This window comes from Onychostoma macrolepis, chromosome 05 (genome assembly GCF_012432095.1).
Source record: "Onychostoma macrolepis isolate SWU-2019 chromosome 05, ASM1243209v1, whole genome shotgun sequence".
In the NCBI taxonomy this organism is placed as follows: Eukaryota; Metazoa; Chordata; class Actinopteri; order Cypriniformes; family Cyprinidae; genus Onychostoma; species Onychostoma macrolepis.
In genome coordinates this window covers 11716134-11724061 of record NC_081159.1, presented here as the reverse complement: position 1 = coordinate 11724061, position 7928 = coordinate 11716134, and the positions used below count along the sequence as shown (strand labels likewise).

The window sequence follows — 7928 nt, the reverse complement described above, 5'->3', positions numbered from 1 at the left end:
CTGTCACACAATTAAATAAGTATCACTCTTGTTTTAACCGTCATGTTGTGTTCTGGCCAATTTGACCCTGAGAGCATTTTCTTTTCCTCAAAAATACTAGTTAATGTTATTGTATTGGACTGTCATATTGACCCATTGTTACACTTGTGGTATTCCTGGTCAAAAATGACCATTCTACAAAAAATGCAGTCACACTTTATTTTAAGGTCAAATTCTTGCTATTAACGAACCATTAACTATGATCTTTGCCTCAATACTCTAATAATTTGCTGCTTATTAATAGTTAGTAAGCTAGTTGTTAAGGTATTGAGTAGGATTAGGAATGTAGAATATGGACATGCAGAATATGTGCTTTATGAGTGCTAATAAACAGCCAATATATTAATAATAGGCATGCTATTATTGCAACTAGTTAATAGTGTGAATTGGTCCCTTTACTAAAGTGTTACCAAAATTGCTTATAAATTTCTTGTATAAATTATATACCGTAAAATTCCCTATATTACCTAATATTGGATTCAATATTTTTCTCAACTTGTTTTCTTTCAGTTAGAATAAGTTTAGTATTTATTTTTAATACTTACTAATTGTAGGGTTTATTGATCTGAGCTTGTTATTCACAAATAATATATATATATATATATATATATATTTTTTTTTTCTAAGCTCAGATCAGTGAGGCCTATGATCAATCACTTACAAAAAGCAATACAATACCTGTGCAAACTGAAAGAAAACAAGTTGACAAAAAAATAAATACTTGAATCCAAGTGATAATAAAGGATAATCTGAGATTTAAAGCAATTTTTAAAAGTTACAAAACAAAGCACATAAAAACAAAAAAAGTTCTAGCTCTCCAAACCAGTGCTGTTAACCATATTCTGCAGCTGTGAACATTGCTTTTATGTTCTGTGAGCACAAAACACTCAACCTCAGTGTAAAACCCTGCCCAAGGACAAGAGAAGTGAAAGGCGGTGTCCCTGACCCTGCATAAACACTTTCCATAAAAGTTAACACAAAAGATTTGAAGAACCACAGGCCTTGAGGTTTGTGTGAAGATGAAGTGGCCAGATCCGCTTTGCTTGAACACGAGCAGATCCAAACAGACTGCCTGCAGTTACTGCAACGCCCTGCCGAACAGGGTGATGCAGCTATTTCCGTGAGCGTACAATACCAAAGGAATGCACAGAAAGCCATAAAAGAGAAGCAGATCTGGATTCTAGATTGGAATATATGGAGGAGAACATTAATCTCTGCTAGAGGTTTTCCTTTTGTTTCTGGAAGACTCTTTCCAGGCTGGACAATTCTGTCCTTCATCTGTCCACTGCTTTTTTTTTTTGAGTCAGGAGCTCTTTTCCACCGCTCAGCCTTTTGTAAAAAGATTTGGGAGGGAAGCAAATGTGTAACGGATGTGGGGTGATGTGATCTACCGAACTGATCTGTTCTTAGATACACTAACCTTTACGGATTAGAATAAATCAGAGGTGAAGCCTCAGTCTTCAACCCCCAACCTTCTTCTTTTATTCTCTCTTCTCTCTCTCTCTTTTTGTGCAATTCCACATGTGCTCAATATATCACTTAAAGTATATCACCTTATCCTTTTGTTTATCATCTCCTAGGATAACCGTGTGGAATCCTCATGCTCATGCGTTCCATGTCTATAGTATTTCCAAGCGCATTTTACAAGAGATCAGTTACTGAGCTTAATGCTTTGCAGCAGCAGCGCTGGTAGCGCACATGATATCTTAAATGTAACAATCAAAGAAGCATGCAAGATTTCGGTATTTCCGCTGGCCTACAGATGTGCCGATGATTCTCTCACCCCATCGTCCAAAAGCTGTAATGTCAGTTTTGGTGTAGAAAAAAAAAACTTCAAACACACTAACATCTTATCACCATGTGTCAATATGACGTTGAATACAGAGCAGATTTATTGTGGCAAGCTATTTCTCCTACCTCTGCTGGTGTGACACAAAAGGCCAGATTTACTAACTCACTGCCTTGAAATTATAAGGTTCTATCTGCATTCTGAGCAGTTTTGAGATATTGAGCTTCAAAGTTTTTGTCTTCCATTGACTTCTGTAGATATATATATATATATATATTTAAAAAAACGGCTCAAAAACCTTATTGCATATGCATTTGATGGATTTTTGCTTTCATATGCGACATTTATGGGAGGAGTACTGTGATTTACTAATTAAGGATTGCGGTAGTCAGTCTACTGGTATTTGTACCATTATTTTTAACGCCACCAAAAAGCATGTCTTATACTGATGTATACAAAATATATAGAATTAGGATGAGAATACAAAAAAAGAAAGAATACAAAAATAAATAAATAAATAAATAAAAAATCCCATATAGACAAAATAAACACTGTTGTTGTATAATTTAAACAATTAAATGATACACTATTTTAAACTATTTCCTTGCTTTGGTTTGAAATACACTTTGCCATGTTAGCTGGCAATTTACCCATATTCAAGATGCTACTTTTACTTTCTTTAATTTAGTTTTCTTGGTATTCTTGGTATTTGCTGGGAAAACAATAGCACAAACATTTGTAGATATTAAAAACATTTCATACAATACAGCATACTATACTCAGTATGTTAATATTAGAATTTCAAAATTCCCAGACAAACCCAGTCTTAAGTGTCAATTTCTCGAAATTGAGATTTATACATCGTCTGAAAGCTGAATAAATAAGCTTTCCATTGATGTATGGTTTGTTCGGATCAGATAATATGTGGATGAGATACAACTATTTGAAAATCTGGAATCTGAGGGTGCAAAAAAAAAAAAATCTAAATATTGAGAAAATCGTCTTTAAAGTTGTCCAAATGAAGTTTTGATACATTTACAGTAAGAAATTTACAAAATATCTTCATGGAACATGATCTTTACTTAATATTCTAATGATTTTTGGCATAAAAGAAAAATCGATAATTTTGACCCACACAATATATTTTTGGCTATTGCTACATACAGTGAGGAAAATAAGTATTTGAACACCCTGCTATTTTGCGAGTTCTCCCACTTAGAAATCATGGAGGGGTCTGAAATTGTCATCGTAGGTGCATGTCCACTGTGAGAGACATAATCTAAAAAAAAAATCCAGAAATCACAATGTATGATTTTTAACTATTTATTTGTATGATACAGCTGCAAATAAGTATTTGAACACCTGAGAAAATCAATGTTAATATTTGGTACAGTAGCCTTTGTTTGCAATTACAGAGGTCAAACGTTTCCTGTAGTTTTTCACCAGGTTTGCACACACTGCAGGAGGGATTTTGGCCCACTCCTCCACACAGATCTTCTCTAGATCAGTCAGGTTTCTGGCCTGTCGCTGAGAAACACGGAGTTTGAGCTCCCTCAAAGATTCTCTATTGGGTTTAGGTCTGGAGACTGGCTAGGCCACGCCAGAACCTTGATATGCTTCTTACAGAGCCACTCCTTGGTTATCCTGGCTGTGTGCTTGGTCATTGTCATGTTGGAAGACCCAGCCTCGACCCATCTTCAATGCTCTAACTGAGGGAAGGAGGTTGTTCCCCAAAATCTCGCAATACATGGCCCCGGTCATCCTCTCCTTAATACAGTGCAGTCGCCCTGTCCCATGTGCAGAAAAACACCCCAAAGCATGATGCTACCACCCCATGCTTCACAGTAGGGATGGTGTTCTTGGGATGGTACTCATCATTCTTCTTCCTCCAAACACGTTTAGTGGAATTATGACCAAAAGTTCTATTTTGGTCTCATCTGACCACATGACTTTCTCCCATGACTCCTCTGGATCATCCAAATGGTCATTGGCAAACTTAAGTCAGGCCTGGTTTAAGCAGGGGAACCTTCCGTGCCATGCATGATTTCAAACCATGACGTCTTAGTGTATTACCAACAGTAACCTTGGAAGCGGTGGTCCCAGCTCTTTTCAGGTCATTGACCAGCTCCTCCCGTGTAGTTCTGGGCTGATTTCTCACCTTTCTTAGGATCATTGAGACCCCACGGTGAGATCTTGCATGGAGCCCCAGTCCGAGGGAGATTGACAGTCATGTTTAGCTTCTTCCATTTTCTAATGATTGCTCCAACAGTGGACCTTTTTCACCAAGCTGCTTGGCAATTTCCCGTAGCCCTTTCCAGCCTTGTGGAGGTGTACAATTTTGTCTCTAGTGTCTTTGGACAGCTCTTTGGTCTTAGCCATGTTAGTAGTTGGATTCTTACTGATTGTATGGGGTGGACAGGTGTCTTTATGCAGCTAACGACCTCAAACAGGTGCATCTAATTTAGGATAATAAATGGAGTGGAGGTGGACATTTTAAAGGCAGACTAACAGGTCTTTGAGGGTCAGAATTCTAGCTGATAGACAGGTGTTCAAATACTTATTTGCAGCTGTATCATACAAATAAATAGTTAAAAAATCATACATTGTGATTTCTGGATTTTTTTTTTTAGATTATGTCTCTCACAGTGGACATGCACCTACGATGACAATTTCAGACCCCTCCATGATTTCTAAGTGGGAGAACTTGCAAAATAGCAGGGTGTTCAAATACTTATTTTCCTCACTGTATATACCCCAGCGACTTAAGACTAGTTTTGTGGTCCAGGGTCACAAATATATATATTCTTAAACATCAAGGTGACACCTTATCTGGGCAAACTCTCAATTCCTGAGAAATGGCAAAAAGTTAATAACTTTATTTCCATCCTGTTAGGCATCCTGCTAATTTTCTTGCCATTGTTTAAATAATGAAGCTATCATTAAGTTAAAATGTATGGGCATGTTTTTTTTTTCTTTCTTACTGAACACATACAGTAAGGTGCTGCATAACAGAAATGACCCAAATACTAACAAAAACATGTTTTATGATTATAATCTGATCCATCATGTCAAGTATTTCATTTTAAATTGAAATCAGTCCTCACTGCACATGTGGAAATTATCAGTTTGTTAAGCTAAGTAGTAAATGAATGTGCATGTACATACTCAGTTATTCATTAGTCATACCATGTAAATCCTCTACGGAAATTATTAATCTCTAAGGATTATTAATGACCAGTGACCATTTTCTAAAATAGCATCTTTTTGACATTTGAATGAATGAAGGCTTAGAGTGACTCACAAGCTGTATGTGCACGAACAGAGCCAAAGAAAATGAAGGAATAAAAAAAGGAGTGACACTTGAGATAAATGAGCTTCCTTTCTGCAGGCTGAGAAATGAATGTGGAGTCAGACAGGAGTAGGACGTTCCATCCCACACGTCAGCCAATCAGTGCCTTCACAGAGAGGCCGGCGCTGTCTGCCTCTGTACGGCCGGCTGACGGGACAAATGAGCTTTTGACTGATGACGAACAAGTGAAAGACACGTCCGCACTCAGTTGGCTCATGGCCAAACCGCACCAATAGCTGCCTGGTGACTGTCTAGTGCCTTCATGAAATTGTTCTCGAATCTAAAGCTACGACCAAAAACAATTTACATTCACTTGGCCAGTATTTAGATTTTTATTTGGCTGGAAAAAAACACACATTACAACACAGGCACAGGCCTTACCAATATTCAAACACAGGCCCTTATTATATCATCTTGCATTAGTAACTATTTTAAAATATAGTTTCAAATATGTTACTTATATACAAACAGAAGCTCAATCAGTATCAGATTTCTTTGTTTTTTAAGAACAGAGTAAGGATTTTGTTTTACAGTGCTTGTCCACATTTGTCTTATACTTAGACACACACACACACCTCAGAGAACATGTCTATCCATTTCCCTTAGAAAAAAAGAAAAGAAAAAAGAAAATTATTGTATCGAATAGACCAAAAGGTCAAGAGGAGGCAGCCAGATATGGTGTGTTAATGTGACCAGGAAAAGTGGAATTAGTTTTAATGTTTCACATGCTAATATTTTTATAGTCTCCCACAGTTTTGTATTACATGACACTATAGAGAAGGAGGGGGGAACCTTTCAGATATTGAAACCTTATGAATGCTGCTGTCAGTGCTCCAGCTTCATGTCTGCTTGAATGGAGATGCACAGGCAGCTCTCTCTCTCTCTCTCTCTCTCTCTCTAGCAGTGGTTATTGTTCACATGCACCCGGTGAAATTGTTAATATGTTTTTGAGTGTAGAAGGGATGAGGGTGCAAATGTTTTAGGAAACAGAGTCTTGTTTGCAAAAAACAAAGAGGGTGTTTAAGTGCTGATAAAAACATGTGGCAGTATTAACAGAGAATACGTTTTTCATATCGGAAATTTCCATGAACTGAAGAATTGGCTGGTCTGAGATGGAAAATGTTTGCTTTGTGTAGATTATAAACAGCATGTGTGTGTGTGTGTTACATTAAAATATAATGAATACATTATCACAAAAACTCAGTGTCTACACCTGCCAGTGAATTGAAATAATTTATCACCCAAAATATTTATATTACAGTTTAATATGAAAAGAATCTTGTTCATATGACAGTGGGACTAAACACAAAACAAAACAAAAAAGATTTAATGGCTCCAAAAAGTAACAAGTAAATAAAACAAAATAAAATACAAATATTTCTCATATCTGGAAAAAAAAGTCATGAATATTATGTAAGCATTGTAAGTACGTGTGTTCTGTTGAACACAAAAGAGGAAATTTTGAAAAATGTTTCTGGTTCCCTCTGACTTCCATAGTAATTTTTTTTTTCATACTATGTAAGTCAATGCCCATCAACAATTTGTTTACCAACAAATCCTTAAAAATATCTTCTTCTGTATTCAACAGAAAAAATAAATTCTTACAGGTGAACAATCTGAGGGTAAATAAACGATGACAGAATTTTCATCTTTAAGTAGCAGTTTAATGCCTTGTCACATGATAACAAATGTCTTCCTGCGTTATGTTGATGCTATCGATATTTTGCAGGAAAATGTTTTTCAATCATTAATAATATTTCTAAATCATAAGCGATTTTTGTTTTAAGAAATCTGTGACCCGTTTCTGACCCATGAGCTGACCTTCGCTCTAAAGCATCTAATTGTGTAAATATTCAAAGAGCTCAGCAACACCTGATCTAACACAAGGCCTTCTGAACTGCGGGAAAGCTGCACAAACAGCTTGTGAGACAACTAGAAAAAGAAAAAAGAGAGCAAGAAAGTGGGAGAGAGCAGTAGATGGCCAGATAACTCATCTATCCTATTGTGGACCTCTTAATGCTCCTGCATCTCAAGAAAGCAGTCGATCATATAAACAGATATCTCTGCGTCAGTGAGAATTCATCTTCATGCATACCTTTCTCTGAGATAACACAGCAAAGCACAAGACAAGTCCTGTCTGTTAAGTATGATTTGTTTAGAGAAATACATATAATACACTCTCATTGAGGCTATTCATACTGTATGTAGGACTCTTAGGCAGCAGAACATTTTTCAGTGGGGGGCCAAAAAACCAAGCAATCCTTAAATTCTCCAGAACACAGAGCACATTTAACTCGCTTCGTTATCAACCGTCATGACTTACACTGTGAATGAAAGCTTGTATCCGCACTTAATTTTTGTTTTACAGCCAGAGTCCTTAATTCAGAAAAGCTGATCCATGTTTGAAAGCTACAAAGCAGCTCCAGTTCACAATACGCCGACCATCTGATTAGACACATGTTGAAGTCATTGCTGTTGACTTCCACTCCATCCAAAAGTTGCATCAAAGAGACGCTGACAGTCCTCATATAACATAATCCTTGGCAGGTGGAATAACCCAACAGATCTGGCTCAACTGCATGGATTCTATGTGGTGAAAAGAAAAAGAAAAAGAGGGGGAAAAAAAGAAAGCTAGAGAGAGATGGTGAGGAGAGACAAAGTCAGAAAGAAATGACATATTAGCTCTTACAAGGAGGCACTGAAAAAATTCTGCACACATACACACACACACACACACACACTGGTTTCCAT

The 7928-nt window shown here is 36.9% G+C and overlaps 1 long non-coding RNA gene across 1 annotated transcript in view; it reads right to left on the bottom strand.

The window, feature by feature from the left end:
• Nucleotides 1-5433: 5433 nt before the first annotated feature.
• Nucleotides 5434-7928, bottom strand: part of LOC131540584 (uncharacterized) — a 31231-nt gene continuing 28736 nt past the window's right edge. Inside the window, exon 3 of the long non-coding RNA XR_009271307.1 lies at nt 5434-7808. This is a non-coding gene — a long non-coding RNA (uncharacterized LOC131540584). The remainder of the gene's footprint in view (nt 7809-7928) is intronic.